This window comes from Pongo abelii, chromosome 1 (assembly GCF_028885655.2).
Source record: "Pongo abelii isolate AG06213 chromosome 1, NHGRI_mPonAbe1-v2.0_pri, whole genome shotgun sequence".
Classification (NCBI taxonomy): domain Eukaryota; kingdom Metazoa; phylum Chordata; class Mammalia; order Primates; family Hominidae; genus Pongo; species Pongo abelii.
This window is the reverse complement of record NC_071985.2, coordinates 88,853,429-88,868,547: the sequence shown is the minus strand read 5'-3', so window position 1 is coordinate 88,868,547 and position 15,119 is coordinate 88,853,429. Positions and strand designations below refer to the sequence as shown.

Genomic DNA, 15,119 nt, shown 5'->3' with positions numbered 1-15,119 from the left:
ACTTTGGGCCGGCAGCTCGTCGGGCGCCGTGGGGGGCCAGAGGAGGCCGCCCGCCTGCGGCGACCAAGCCGCGGGCGAGAAGAAAAGGCAGGAGGCCAAGGGGGCCCAGGAGGCCAAGGGGGCCCAGGGGGCCAAGGGGCCGGGCAGGCCAGGCCCGAGATGGCGCACTGCCACTAGCTGGAGGGCGGAGGAAGGAGAAGGAGGGCCCACAGGCTGGGTCCGAGGCGGCGGCCCAAAAAGGACGGCTGCCTCCCCGTCGGGGAATCGAACCCCGGTCTCCCGCGTGACAGGCGGGGATACTCACCACTATACTAACGAGGACGACGGCGACGGTCGCCGGGACGCCAGACCCCACTGCGACCGCGGACGCCTAGCCCTGCCTTGATCCCCTCCCCCGACCGCAGGGGCCCGGTGCGTGCTCGCCCTCCACCCGCCACCCGCCACCCGCCACCCGCCACCCGCCACCCGTCACCCGCCACCCGCCACCCGCCCCCCGCCACCATTGGCGCGACCTACCCCGACACCCAACAAAGCACCCTGCGATCCCGCTGGGACCCGGAGCCGGACCCGGACCCCGACAGGTACCGGAGCGGCGTGGAACCTCCCCGTGCGCCCTGCCTGCTGTCTCCAACGCGGGGATCGCGCCGGGGCAGGAAGAGGCGCGGGCGAAACAGTCAGGCCGCTGCTCCTAGGACGCGGTGGGCGCAGCGCCCTGCGGGGTTCGGCGAGCCCAGGCGCGGGGGCTGGGGCGTGCGGCGGCGGCGGCCGGCCCGACGCGGACCGTTTGGGTCCGGGGTGGGGACGCGGGGGCGTCCACGTCAACGCCGGCCGGCTCCGTTCACCTGGCGCCCGCTCCGCCCGCGCGGTCCGTCGGTTGCGCACCGAACCCAGACAGGCGCCGGCCAACGGCGCAGGCGTTCGCGCCGGGTCCCAGCCATGCGAGCGGCGACGCGCCCCGGCGCGCCGTCAGGATGGCCGAGCGGTCTAAGGCGCTGCGTTCAGGTCGCAGTCTCCCCTGGAGGCGTGGGTTCGAATCCCACTCCTGACAAGCCGACCTTTTGGCCCGCCCGCCGGAGGGCAACGCCCATGGCAACCCTGGAGCACCTTTGGCCGGTTCCTGCCTTGAGCCCTTGCCCGCTCTCCAAACTCCAGCCCCCTTGAAGCAAGCCTCCAAAACGCCGCCGCTTCTCAGGCACGTCCGTTCTTCCTGCCCACCCGCCGCCTGTCGCAGAAACAGCCCAGGACCATGCGCCAGCGCCCGCGACCCTCTACCAATTGCCCTTCGGACGGACGCCCTCCCCGCCACCTCGCACGCCCTCTTCCCTGGCCCCACACACAGCGAGCGACCGCGACCACCTTCCACGCTCTTCCCTGCCTATCTCCTCCGCCCGCCCAAACAGACACAGCCCAGATTCTTGCCCTATTCCTCCTTTTCCCTCCTTCCTCCCACCGGCCTCCGCCCACCGCCCACCGCCCACCGCCCACCGCCCACCGCCTCGAATCGCCGCTGCGCTGCCCAGAGGCGTCCTGGCCTGCACAGCCCGCCCGGTTTCACCCTCCAACTTCTGACCGCTGAACGGCAGCGAGCGACTCGCTCGTGGAGCCGCACACACTTCTCCCACCAGAGGCACGCCATCCAACATCCTGTCCTTTCCTCCGACCCCTCGGACCCCGGCCGCGCATTCCATTCTCCAGACGCCCTAGCCACGTCGCCGATCCCACCTCGCTACTTGTGCTCCCTTCCCGCTAACACCTGCCTGCCGGCCCACCTGCAGCCCGGACGCCTGCCGGCCACAGGCAGCGGGAACCCTGCACACAGCCTGGCAGGCGAGTCCAAACCCGGAAGGACAGCCAACGAGGAATCACGAGCGGAAGCCCTAGATCCCCGTCACGCGCCCACAAACGCCAGGCCCCGCCGGGACCAGCTCCGCGCCACACCGCATCCCCACGGGGGAAGCCGCGGCCTGGGCCGTCCCAGCCACACCCAGCGCGCCTTCTCCAGGGTCAGCCAGCTGCGGCTCTGCCGAAGCGCTCCTCCGCTCCTTTCTCGCGCTCCAGCCTCCCTACCAGCCCAAGTGCGAGCCGGTGGGGTGGGTCACAGCGCAGGAGCGAGGCGCCCACGGACTTGGTCTGCGTTTCTGAGCCCGCACGCCACGGCTGCGAGACCCGTTCCCCATCGCCGCCCCCGCTCGCTGACACACCCACCTCCCCACCCACCCGCAGGTGACACAAGTGAGAAGGCCGGCCCGGCGGTGAAGAAAAGAAAGAAAAAAAAAGGACCCTCGAAAGAAAGAAAGAAAGAAACAAACAAAAACAAAAACAAGAACTTTGGGTCTGTGCCGGGGATCCGCGCTCAGCAAGGCCCGCCACAGCTCACCTGCCCACACGGGCATTCGGGCGCGGGCCACGGCTGGTCCTTCCCCTGGAGACCCCGGCGGGCAGTCTCTCGGCCCTGGGCGGCAGAGAAAGCGCAAGATGGGCCGAGTCGGCCTCTCTCCCTCCGCTCTCCCTCCGCGCCCCGCCTCAGGTCCCTCGACGTGACGGGAGCCTCCCCTTCTGCCCGCCCCATCGGGCCAGCCTCTCGTGGCCGCTCCAATAGGACGGAGGCCCACGGCAGGCGGTGACCAGTGAACGGCCGCTGGTGGCGAGCTCCGCTGCACCAGCTTCCGTTGGCGTTTGCCATCGGTGCATGGGTGGTTCAGTGGTAGAATTCTCGCCTGCCACGCGGGAGGCCCGGGTTCGATTCCCGGCCCATGCAGCACACCCTCCCATTTTGGTGCTGCAGCAGCACCAAGGCGTAGCTGCGCTCGCCTCTGCCGCCTCCTTACACTCGGGGCGCGCGAGCGAGTCCGGCACCGGCTGCGCTCCCACGCGCGACGCCCCTCTGCCCTTTCTTCCGTGCCTCTCTCCACTGACTTACGGTTGAGCCTGTCCCCCCGCCCCCCCACCTTGGTAACAACAACCCCTCCAAACACGAGAGCGCGCCAGACACCAGCCCTGGGCAGCCTCCTGCTCCTGTTTCTCTTCATTGCCCTGCCACCGCCTCTGCCCGACGCATTTCACTTCAAGGAACACCGCCAGGCACCACGGGCTTGCAGCCACTCGCCCCACCTCTCCTCTTCACATTTCACCACCTCGACCTCTTTTCCTCTCTCTCTCTCCCCCTCGCTGGCTCCCCACATCCAGAAAATGATGCCATGGTTGCCCTTCCAGTAGGAAGGAAGTCGCGACTCCGGGGAGTAACTCATCACTTTCCCCTAGTTGGTCACACAGTCCTTAACGCGACCACACGAGTGTACGCGTGGCATGTGCACCGTCTATATTCATCGTGTTCCGGCTACTCCACACTCTCTCCCCTCATTCTGCCGGCACCACCACCGCCATGTCGCATCTCCCAACCTAACCCCAATCCACCACTTTAGTCGACGATGCTGCCTTGTTTCTCTCCCTCGGACCTCTTTTCATCTCAGCCCCAGACACATGCCTGAGACGTGAATGTGCGTCCTGAAGACGGCTTATTTATGTCTCGGGTCCAGTTGCATTCCCTACCCTTTTGGGACGTGGGACGTGGCCTCCAGTCGCTCTGTCACGACGTCTCTCCCACCCTGGGCTGCTTGCCACCTCACCCCAGCCCCACTCCATACTCTGACCGCCCAGCCCAAGCAGCAGCCCAGTCTCGCCGGCGGGGGTGCCCTTTGACCACACAGACTTCCTTCCTGCCCAGGCCAACCCGCTGAAAAGGTACTGTTCCCACCAGCCTTCAGGCTCAGCCCTCCCTCCACCACCTTTGTCTCACCCCACCCGCCCTTTCACTCACACACACACACACACACACACACACAGACACACACTCTCTCTCTCTCTCTGTCTCTCTCTCTCACTCTCTCAATCTCTCACCCTCTCTGTCTTTCTCTGTCTCTGTCTCTGTCTCTCTCTCTCTCTCTCTCTCTGTCTCTATCTCTCTGTCTCTCTCTCTCGCACAGTCAACTCTCCCTCTCGCCGTCAATGTCCCTCACTCAGACGACTCATATCCCCCAGCCCTGGCCTCCTTCAGGCTCTTCAGACACACGCCAGCTCCGCCACCAGCTGGGATCCCTCCGACCGCATAGGCGGCCCGCGAGGTGCCCTGACGCCCCAGGCATCTGCACAACCTCCGTTTCACTGGACAGCCTCACTCCCAGACCTGGCCAGCCAGCCCTGTGCACCCCCTGGACACCCTGGACTCCTTCTTCCAGCTCCCAGCACGCGACATGCTTCTCTCCTTTCCTCGGTGTCAGCCCCTTGCCCCGGGCGGGGGTGGACGCCAGCCACGGGAACGGACACCTTCGTCCATCACTGTCACCCACTGACATCCACCCACATCACGCTGGCAAGCAAGCCAGCCTCCCGTGGGGATGGCAAACATCTCTATCCCCGACAGGGTCTGGTCTCTGCAGGTGATCCGACTGTGCCAAGATCCCACGAATGACACGGGAGAGGTTTGTGCAGTTGGTTGGACGTCTACTTTGCCCCTACAGAGGAGTTTTGGCAAGAAGTCGACTGACTTCTGCCATTGACTTGGGGGATCAGCCAAACAATAATGATCAATACGGGTTGAATAGAGGGTTGGAGCACTGGGCTCATCTGTGCTAAGGAGGGGATGGGAAAAGCGTTCCACAGCGAATCTTGGCGCTGGGGATGGGTACCATCTCCACATGTTCCTTGACATTTGGGGAGAAGATAGAGAGCGTAGGTCAGGCAATGGGAAGCAAACTTCGGCTGGAAGTCTATCAGGAACCCCAACCCCGCACATGCGCTTTGGTCAGCCTGGCCGTTGGGTTTTCCCCACGAACTCCTGCATCTCCACGCTTCAATGCCCGTGGCCAGGTTGGTCTAACTAATGGGACCTCTCAAGATTCATTTTCACATCCAGAATAGGCGAGAATCTCAAACCCGTCAACAGTGAGCGGGAGCACGTGTACACACACGCACGTGTATGTTGCGGGAAGTCAGGGACCCCGAACGGAGGGACCGGCTGGAGCCGCGGCAGAGGCACGTAAACTGTGAAGACTTCATTTTAATATGGACTTTCTTCGGTTCCCAAATAATGCTTTTATAATTTCTTACGCCTGTCTTTACTTTAATCTCTTAATCCTGTTATCTCCGTAAGCTGAGGATGTACCTCACCTCAGGACCCCTGTGACAATTGTGTTAACTCTACAAATTGATGGTAAAACACGTGTGTTTGAACAATATGAGATCAGCGCACCTTGAGAAAGAATAGAAGAACAGCGACTTTTAGGGAACAGGGGAAGACAACCATAAGGTCTGACTGCCTGCGAGGTCGGGCAAAAAGAGCCATATTTTTCTTCTTGCAGAGAGCCTATGAAGGACGTGCAAGTAGGCAAGATGTCGTTAAGACAACCTAAGTGTCCGTCAGCCGGGAAATGGATTAACAAGAATGTGGCATATGGACACCATGGAATGCCATTTGGCCGTAGAAAAGAACGAAATCCTCTCGTCTGCAGCAACAGAGGCGGAGCTATAGGTCACGATGGAACACCAAATGAGCCGGGCACAGAAAGACAGAGAGGGCAGGTTCTTACCCCAATCCTGGGAGCTCAAAAAGTTCACCTTGTGGAGGTAGAGAGTAGAACGATAGACACCAGAGGCTGGAGAGGGTGTGTGGGTGACTGCGGTGAAGAGAGGTTGGTGAAATGGGTACGAGCATGCGTTTAGATGGAGGGAATACGTTCTAAGAATGTTCTAGGGCAGAGTAGGGCGACTAGGGGTAACAACGACGTATTAGTGCGTGTTTCCGAAGAGCTCCTGGAAGACAGCACCTGAGATGCTCTCAACAGGTAGAGATCAGAGGCTGGAGAGGGTGTGTGGGTGACTGCGGTGAAGCGAGGTTGGTGAATTGGGTACCAGCATGCGTTTAGATGGAGGGAATACGTTCTAAGAATGTTCTAGGGCAGAGTAGGGCGACTAGGGGTAACAACGACGTATTAGTGCGTGTTTCCGAAGAGCTCCTGGAAGACAGCACCTGAGATGCTCCCAACAGGTAGAGACGACAGACACCCACGGGATGGATGCCCTACATCCCCTCAGTGGCTCATCGATCACTACGCAGTCTACACGTGTTACCACACGTCACAGGAATCCCATCGATATCATGTCCGCATGAAGAAGAACATAGTCATGCTGCCAGAGTGACTGTCGCAGCTCGGCCTCCCTGGCGCTATGGCCCGTGGTCTCGGCTCCTCAAGTTCCGCTGCCATTTCTACCGAAGCCGGTGACACCCGTGGAGCCCAATCACGGATCCCGCGCTCAGGGTCTGGCACGCCTCGGAAAAGCCAGTGCGCTTGCTGGCATGAGTGGCTCTGGCGGGTGGCCCAACCATTAGGCCCAGATCCCCCGCAGCCGAGAGAGAAGTGGCCCGTCAGCCACCGGGCTTGGCTTGGCGGAAGCCGCTCTGCTCGAGAGTCCTGGCCCATTCGGTGGCCAGCCGAGAGTGCGAGGGTGGCGGTGGTGGTGGCGGGTCACCTGGCGGCCATGGGAGGAGAAAGCCTGACCTGGCCAGTGGGCTTTGCCGCTGAGAAAGAGTGGGAGCGAGGCGAGCACGTGACAAGGAAGAGCTGTGAAGCTGATGTTGCGAAGGTGGCGCCAGCGAGGCCAAAAGGACGGATGGGTGGAGGCAGGCGGGGAGCGTTGGGGCGCACGTGGAGGCCGCGGGAGGTTGTGGCTGGGGCGCGGGAGAAGCGAGCGAGCGAGCCTGTTGGCCAAAAGGGGAGGTGTGAAGGGGCCTGGCAGCTGGCAGGCAGAGCCAAAGAAGGAAGGCTTCCCTGACCGGGAATCGAACCCGGGCCGCGGCGGTGAGAGCGCCGAATCCTAACCACTAGACCACCAGGGAGTGACGGCTTCGGGGCCCGGCTTGCGCCTCCTGGCCCCGGGCGCCTCCGGCCCCCAGCACTACCTTGGCGCTACCTTGGCGCTACCTTGGCGCCTGTCCCCTGCTTCGGGTTAAAACAAACACCCGCAACCAGCCCCCGCGACGCCGGCGGCAACCGGCCTGCCCTCACGAGCAGCTCTGCCCTGTTCGCAGCACACCCTCCAAACACCGCGCGCCTCCTTCCCGGGCGCACAGGCACGCAGCCACAGGCCAAGCTGCCACACGAGCTCCGCGCCCGGGACCTCCGCAAAAGGTCGGCCCGCTGCGTTGGCCGGGAATCGAACCCGGGTCAACTGCTTGGAAGGCAGCTATGCTCACCACTATACCACCAACGCCGCACGGCGCGGGCAGCCCCGCCACGCCGGCCCGGGGCTCCCACCAGCGCGCCGCCGACGCCCGGGGCAGCCCGACCCCGACGCCCGGTCCGTCCGCCCGCCCGCAGCTCCGCGCTGCCACGGCCCCGCCGAAGGCCGCCCGGCGCCCCACCGGTGCAAGGCGAGCGCGGCTGCCCCGTTCCGCCCGCCTGCCTCTGGGGGCGCTCTCGCTCCCTCGCCGCCCGGGGCCGCCAGAGCCCTTCCCCACCAGGTGCCCGGCGGGGACACGGCCGGCGCCGACAGGGTCCTCGCTCCTCCGCCTCCCACCGGGCGCCGGGCCCTGTGCGTCGCAGAAAGCCTCTTCCGACACCCACTTTGGGCCGGCAGCTCGTCGGGCGCCGTGGGGGGCCAGAGGAGGCCGCCCGCCTGCGGCGACCAAGCCGCGGGCGAGAAGAAAAGGCAGGAGGCCAAGGGGGCCCAGGAGGCCCAGGGGGCCCAGGGGGCCAAGGGGCCGGGCAGGCCAGGCCCGAGATGGCGCACTGCCACTAGCTGGAGGGCGGAGGAAGGAGAAGGAGGGCCCACAGGCTGGGTCCGAGGCGGCGGCCCAAAAAGGACGGCTGCCTCCCCGTCGGGGAATCGAACCCCGGTCTCCCGCGTGACAGGCGGGGATACTCACCACTATACTAACGAGGACGACGGCGACCGTCGCCGGGACGCCAGACCCCACTGCGACCGCGGACGCCTAGCCCTGCCTTGATCCCCTCCCCCGACCGCAGGGGCCCGGTGCGTGCTCGCCCTCCACCCGCCAACCGCCACCCGCCACCCGCCACCCGTCACCCGCCACCCGCCACCCGCCCCCCGCCACCATTGGCGCGACCTACCCCGACACCCAACAAAGCACCCTGCGATCCCGCTGGGACCCGGAGCCGGACCCGGACCCCGACAGGTACCGGAGCGGCGTGGAACCTCCCCGTGCGCCCTGCCTGCTGTCTCCAACGCGGGGATCGCGCCGGGGCAGGAAGAGGCGCGGGCGAAACAGTCAGGCCGCTGCTCCTAGGACGCGGTGGGCGCAGCGCCCTGCGGGGTTCGGCGAGCCCAGGCGCGGGGGCTGGGGCGTGCGGCGGCGGCGGCCGGCCCGACGCGGACCGTTTGGGTCCGGGGTGGGGACGCGGGGGCGTCCACGTCAACGCCGGCCGGCTCCGTTCACCTGGCGCCCGCTCCGCCCGCGCGGTCCGTCGGTTGCGCACCGAACCCAGACAGGCGCCGGCCAACGGCGCAGGCGTTCGCGCCGGGTCCCAGCCATGCGAGCGGCGACGCGCCCCGGCGCGCCGTCAGGATGGCCGAGCGGTCTAAGGCGCTGCGTTCAGGTCGCAGTCTCCCCTGGAGGCGTGGGTTCGAATCCCACTCCTGACAAGCCGACCTTTTGGCCCGCCCGCCGGAGGGCAACGCCCATGGCAACCCTGGAGCACCTTTGGCCGGTTCCTGCCTTGAGCCCTTGCCCGCTCTCCAAACTCCAGCCCCCTTGAAGCAAGCCTCCAAAACGCCGCCGCTTCTCAGGCACGTCCGTTCTTCCTGCCCACCCGCCGCCTGTCGCAGAAACAGCCCAGGACCATGCGCCAGCGCCCGCGACCCTCTACCAATTGCCCTTCGGACGGACGCCCTCCCCGCCACCTCGCACGCCCTCTTCCCTGGCCCCACACACAGCGAGCGACCGCGACCACCTTCCACGCTCTTCCCTGCCTATCTCCTCCGCCCGCCCAAACAGACACAGCCCAGATTCTTGCCCTATTCCTCCTTTTCCCTCCTTCCTCCCACCGGCCTCCGCCCACCGCCCACCGCCCACCGCCCACCGCCCACCGCCTCGAATCGCCGCTGCGCTGCCCAGAGGCGTCCTGGCCTGCACAGCCCGCCCGGTTTCACCCTCCAACTTCTGACCGCTGAACGGCAGCGAGCGACTCGCTCGTGGAGCCGCACACACTTCTCCCACCAGAGGCACGCCATCCAACATCCTGTCCTTTCCTCCGACCCCTCGGACCCCGGCCGCGCATTCCATTCTCCAGACGCCCTAGCCACGTCGCCGATCCCACCTCGCTACTTGTGCTCCCTTCCCGCTAACACCTGCCTGCCGGCCCACCTGCAGCCCGGACGCCTGCCGGCCACAGGCAGCGGGAACCCTGCACACAGCCTGGCAGGCGAGTCCAAACCCGGAAGGACAGCCAACGAGGAATCACGAGCGGAAGCCCTAGATCCCCGTCACGCGCCCACAAACGCCAGGCCCCGCCGGGACCAGCTCCGCGCCACACCGCATCCCCACGGGGGAAGCCGCGGCCTGGGCCGTCCCAGCCACACCCAGCGCGCCTTCTCCAGGGTCAGCCAGCTGCGGCTCTGCCGAAGCGCTCCTCCGCTCCTTTCTCGCGCTCCAGCCTCCCTACCAGCCCAAGTGCGAGCCGGTGGGGTGGGTCACAGCGCAGGAGCGAGGCGCCCACGGACTTGGTCTGCGTTTCTGAGCCCGCACGCCACGGCTGCGAGACCCGTTCCCCATCGCCGCCCCCGCTCGCTGACACACCCACCTCCCCACCCACCCGCAGGTGACACAAGTGAGAAGGCCGGCCCGGCGGTGAAGAAAAGAAAGAAAAAAAAAGGACCCTCGAAAGAAAGAAAGAAAGAAACAAACAAAGAAACAAACAAAAACAAAAACAAGAACTTTGGGTCTGTGCCGGGGATCCGCGCTCAGCAAGGCCCGCCACAGCTCACCTGCCCACACGGGCATTCGGGCGCGGGCCACGGCTGGTCCTTCCCCTGGAGACCCCGGCGGGCAGTCTCTCGGCCCTGGGCGGCAGAGAAAGCGCAAGATGGGCCGAGTCGGCCTCTCTCCCTCCGCTCTCCCTCCGCGCCCCGCCTCAGGTCCGTCGACGTGACGGGAGCCTCCCCTTCTGCCCGCCCCATCGGGCCAGCCTCTCGTGGCCGCTCCAATAGGACGGAGGCCCACGGCAGGCGGTGACCAGTGAACGGCCGCTGGTGGCGAGCTCCGCTGCACCAGCTTCCGTTGGCGTTTGCCATCGGTGCATGGGTGGTTCAGTGGTAGAATTCTCGCCTGCCACGCGGGAGGCCCGGGTTCGATTCCCGGCCCATGCAGCACACCCTCCCATTTTGGTGCTGCAGCAGCACCAAGGCGTAGCTGCGCTCGCCTCTGCCGCCTCCTTACACTCGGGGCGCGCGAGCGAGTCCGGCACCGGCTGCGCTCCCACGCGCGACGCCCCTCTGCCCTTTCTTCCGTGCCTCTCTCCACTGACTTACGGTTGAGCCTGTCCCCCCGCCCCCCCACCTTGGTAACAACAACCCCTCCAAACACGAGAGCGCGCCAGACACCAGCCCTGGGCAGCCTCCTGCTCCTGTTTCTCTTCATTGCCCTGCCACCGCCTCTGCCCGACGCATTTCACTTCAAGGAACACCGCCAGGCACCACGGGCTTGCAGCCACTCGCCCCACCTCTCCTCTTCACATTTCACCACCTCGACCTCTTTTCCTCTCTCTCTCTCCCCCTCGCTGGCTCCCCACATCCAGAAAATGATGCCATGGTTGCCCTTCCAGTAGGAAGGACGTCGCGACTCCGGGGAGTAACTCATCACTTTCCCCTAGTTGGTCACACAGTCCTTAACGCGACCACACGAGTGTACGCGTGGCATGTGCACCGTCTATATTCATCGTGTTCCGGCTACTCCACACTCTCTCCCCTCATTCTGCCGGCACCACCACCGCCATGTCGCATCTCCCAACCTAACCCCAATCCACCACTTTAGTCGAGGTTGCTGCCTTGTTTCTCTCCCTCGGACCTCTTTTCATCTCAGCCCCAGACACATGCCTGAGACGTGAATGTGCGTCCTGAAGACGGCTTATTTATGTCTCGGGTCCAGTTGCATTCCCTACCCTTTTGGGACGTGGGACGTGGCCTCCAGTCGCTCTGTCACGACGTCTCTCCCACCCTGGGCTGCTTGCCACCTCACCCCAGCCCCACTCCATACTCTGACCGCCCAGCCCAAGCAGCAGCCCAGTCTCGCCGGCGGGGGTGCCCTTTGACCACACAGACTTCCTTCCTGCCCAGGCCAACCCGCTGAAAAGGTACTGTTCCCACCAGCCTTCAGGCTCAGCCCTCCCTCCACCACCTTTGTCTCACCCCACCCGCCCTTTCACTCACACACACACACACACACACACACACAGACACACACTCTCTCTCTCTCTCTGTCTCTCTCTCTCACTCTCTCAATCTCTCACCCTCTCTGTCTTTCTCTGTCTCTGTCTCTGTCTCTCTCTCTCTCTCTCTCTCTGTCTCTATCTCTCTGTCTCTCTCTCTCGCACAGTCAACTCTCCCTCTCGCCGTCAATGTCCCTCACTCAGACGACTCATATCCCCCAGCCCTGGCCTCCTTCAGGCTCTTCAGACACACGCCAGCTCCGCCACCAGCTGGGATCCCTCCGACCGCATAGGCGGCCCGCGAGGTGCCCTGACGCCCCAGGCATCTGCACAACCTCCGTTTCACTGGACAGCCTCACTCCCAGACCTGGCCAGCCAGCCCTGTGCACCCCCTGGACACCCTGGACTCCTTCTTCCAGCTCCCAGCACGCGACATGCTTCTCTCCTTTCCTCGGTGTCAGCCCCTTGCCCCGGGCGGGGGTGGACGCCAGCCACGGGAACGGACACCTTCGTCCATCACTGTCACCCACTGACATCCACCCACATCACGCTGGCAAGCAAGCCAGCCTCCCGTGGGGATGGCAAACATCTCTATCCCCGACAGGGTCTGGTCTCTGCAGGTGATCCGACTGTGCCAAGATCCCACGAATGACACGGGAGAGGTTTGTGCAGTTGGTTGGACGTCTACTTTGCCCCTACAGAGGAGTTTTGGCAAGAAGTCGACTGACTTCTGCCATTGACTTGGGGGATCAGCCAAACAATAATGATCAATACGGGTTGAATAGAGGGTTGGAGCACTGGGCTCATCTGTGCTAAGGAGGGGATGGGAAAAGCGTTCCACAGCGAATCTTGGCGCTGGGGATGGGTACCATCTCCACATGTTCCTTGACATTTGGGGAGAAGATAGAGAGCGTAGGTCAGGCAATGGGAAGCAAACTTCGGCTGGAAGTCTATCAGGAACCCCAACCCCGCACATGCGCTTTGGTCAGCCTGGCCGTTGGGTTTTCCCCACGAACTCCTGCATCTCCACGCTTCAATGCCCGTGGCCAGGTTGGTCTAACTAATGGGACCTCTCAAGATTCATTTTCACATCCAGAATAGGCGAGAATCTCAAACCCGTCAACAGTGAGCGGGAGCACGTGTACACACACGCACGTGTATGTTGCGGGAAGTCAGGGACCCCGAACGGAGGGACCGGCTGGAGCCGCGGCAGAGGCACGTAAACTGTGAAGACTTCATTTTAATATGGACTTTCTTCGGTTCCCAAATAATGCTTTTATAATTTCTTACGCCTGTCTTTACTTTAATCTCTTAATCCTGTTATCTCCGTAAGCTGAGGATGTACCTCACCTCAGGACCCCTGTGACAATTGTGTTAACTCTACAAATTGATGGTAAAACACGTGTGTTTGAACAATATGAGATCAGCGCACCTTGAGAAAGAATAGAAGAACAGCGACTTTTAGGGAACAGGGGAAGACAACCATAAGGTCTGACTGCCTGCGAGGTCGGGCAAAAAGAGCCATATTTTTCTTCTTGCAGAGAGCCTATGAAGGACGTGCAAGTAGGCAAGATGTCGTTAAGACAACCTAAGTGTCCGTCAGCCGGGAAATGGATTAACAAGAATGTGGCATATGGACACCATGGAATGCCATTTGGCCGTAGAAAAGAACGAAATCCTCTCGTCTGCAGCAACAGAGGCGGAGCTATAGGTCACGATGGAACACCAAATGAGCCGGGCACAGAAAGACAGAGAGGGCAGGTTCTTACCCCAATCCTGGGAGCTCAAAAAGTTCACCTTGTGGAGGTAGAGAGTAGAACGATAGACACCAGAGGCTGGAGAGGGTGTGTGGGTGACTGCGGTGAAGAGAGGTTGGTGAAATGGGTACGAGCATGCGTTTAGATGGAGGGAATACGTTCTAAGAATGTTCTAGGGCAGAGTAGGGCGACTAGGGGTAACAACGACGTATTAGTGCGTGTTTCCGAAGAGCTCCTGGAAGACAGCACCTGAGATGCTCTCAACAGGTAGAGATCAGAGGCTGGAGAGGGTGTGTGGGTGACTGCGGTGAAGCGAGGTTGGTGAATTGGGTACCAGCATGCGTTTAGATGGAGGGAATACGTTCTAAGAATGTTCTAGGGCAGAGTAGGGCGACTAGGGGTAACAACGACGTATTAGTGCGTGTTTCCGAAGAGCTCCTGGAAGACAGCACCTGAGATGCTCCCAACAGGTAGAGACGACAGACACCCACGGGATGGATGCCCTACATCCCCTCAGTGGCTCATCGATCACTACGCAATCTACACGTGTTACCACACGTCACAGGAATCCCATCGATATCATGTCCGCATGAAGAAGAACATAGTCATGCTGCCAGAGTGACTGTCGCAGCTCGGCCTCCCTGGCGCTATGGCCCGTGGTCTCGGCTCCTCAAGTTCCGCTGCCATTTCTACCGAAGCCGGTGACACCCGTGGAGCCCAATCACGGATCCCGCGCTCAGGGTCTGGCACGCCTCGGAAAAGCCAGTGCGCTTGCTGGCATGAGTGGCTCTGGCGGGTGGCCCAACCATTAGGCCCAGATCCCCCGCAGCCGAGAGAGAAGTGGCCCGTCAGCCACCGGGCTTGGCTTGGCGGAAGCCGCTCTGCTCGAGAGTCCTGGCCCATTCGGTGGCCAGCCGAGAGTGCGAGGGTGGCGGTGGTGGTGGCGGGTCACCTGGCGGCCATGGGAGGAGAAAGCCTGACCTGGCCAGTGGGCTTTGCCGCTGAGAAAGAGTGGGAGCGAGGCGAGCACGTGACAAGGAAGAGCTGTGAAGCTGATGTTGCGAAGGTGGCGCCAGCGAGGCCAAAAGGACGGATGGGTGGAGGCAGGCGGGGAGCGTTGGGGCGCACGTGGAGGCCGCGGGAGGTTGTGGCTGGGGCGCGGGAGAAGCGAGCGAGCGAGCCTGTTGGCCAAAAGGGGAGGTGTGAAGGGGCCTGGCAGCTGGCAGGCAGAGCCAAAGAAGGAAGGCTTCCCTGACCGGGAATCGAACCCGGGCCGCGGCGGTGAGAGCGCCGAATCCTAACCACTAGACCACCAGGGAGAGACGGCTTCGGGGCCCGGCTTGCGCCTCCTGGCCCCGGGCGCCTCCGGCCCCCAGCACTACCTTGGCGCTACCTTGGCGCTACCTTGGCGCCTGTCCCCTGCTTCGGGTTAAAACAAACACCCGCAACCAGCCCCCGCGACGCCGGCGGCAACCGGCCTGCCCTCACGAGCAGCTCTGCCCTGTTCGCAGCACACCCTCCAAACACCGCGCGCCTCCTTCCCGGGCGCACAGGCACGCAGCCACAGGCCAAGCTGCCACACGAGCTCCGCGCCCGGGACCTCCGCAAAAGGTCGGCCCGCTGCGTTGGCCGGGAATCGAACCCGGGTCAACTGCTTGGAAGGCAGCTATGCTCACCACTATACCACCAACGCCGCACGGCGCGGGCAGCCCCGCCACGCCGGCCCGGGGCTCCCACCAGCGCGCCGCCGACGCCCGGGGCAGCCCGGCCCCGACGCCCGGTCCGTCCGCCCGCCCGCAGCTCCGCGCTGCCACGGCCCCGCCGAAGGCCGCCCGGCGCCCCACCGGTGCAAGGCGAGCGCGGCTGCCCCGTTCCGCCCGCCTGCCTCTGGGGGCGCTCTCGCTCCCTCGCCGCCCGGGGCCGC

The 15,119-nt window shown here is 63.7% G+C and overlaps 8 non-coding genes across 8 annotated transcripts; 2 read left to right on the top strand and 6 right to left on the bottom strand.

Annotated features, from left to right (window-relative positions):
- Positions 1–249: 249 nt before the first annotated feature.
- On the bottom strand, positions 250–321 carry TRNAD-GUC (transfer RNA aspartic acid (anticodon GUC)). Its single transcript has one exon. It is a non-coding gene; the product is annotated as a tRNA-Asp (tRNA).
- A 644-nt stretch (positions 322–965) lies between these two features.
- Positions 966–1,048, top strand: TRNAL-CAG (transfer RNA leucine (anticodon CAG)). The gene has a single exon. It is a non-coding gene; the product is annotated as a tRNA-Leu (tRNA).
- A 5,772-nt stretch (positions 1,049–6,820) lies between these two features.
- Positions 6,821–6,892, bottom strand: TRNAE-CUC (transfer RNA glutamic acid (anticodon CUC)). The gene has a single exon. It is a non-coding gene; the product is annotated as a tRNA-Glu (tRNA).
- Positions 6,893–7,194: 302 nt separating this feature from the next.
- Positions 7,195–7,266, bottom strand: TRNAG-UCC (transfer RNA glycine (anticodon UCC)). Its single transcript has one exon. It is a non-coding gene; the product is annotated as a tRNA-Gly (tRNA).
- A 600-nt stretch (positions 7,267–7,866) lies between these two features.
- TRNAD-GUC (transfer RNA aspartic acid (anticodon GUC)) lies at positions 7,867–7,938 on the bottom strand. Its single transcript has one exon. It is a non-coding gene; the product is annotated as a tRNA-Asp (tRNA).
- A 637-nt stretch (positions 7,939–8,575) lies between these two features.
- Positions 8,576–8,658, top strand: TRNAL-CAG (transfer RNA leucine (anticodon CAG)). Its single transcript has one exon. It is a non-coding gene; the product is annotated as a tRNA-Leu (tRNA).
- Positions 8,659–14,442: 5,784 nt separating this feature from the next.
- TRNAE-CUC (transfer RNA glutamic acid (anticodon CUC)) lies at positions 14,443–14,514 on the bottom strand. Its single transcript has one exon. It is a non-coding gene; the product is annotated as a tRNA-Glu (tRNA).
- A 302-nt stretch (positions 14,515–14,816) lies between these two features.
- On the bottom strand, positions 14,817–14,888 carry TRNAG-UCC (transfer RNA glycine (anticodon UCC)). The gene has a single exon. It is a non-coding gene; the product is annotated as a tRNA-Gly (tRNA).
- Between the last annotated feature and the right edge of the window lie 231 nt (positions 14,889–15,119).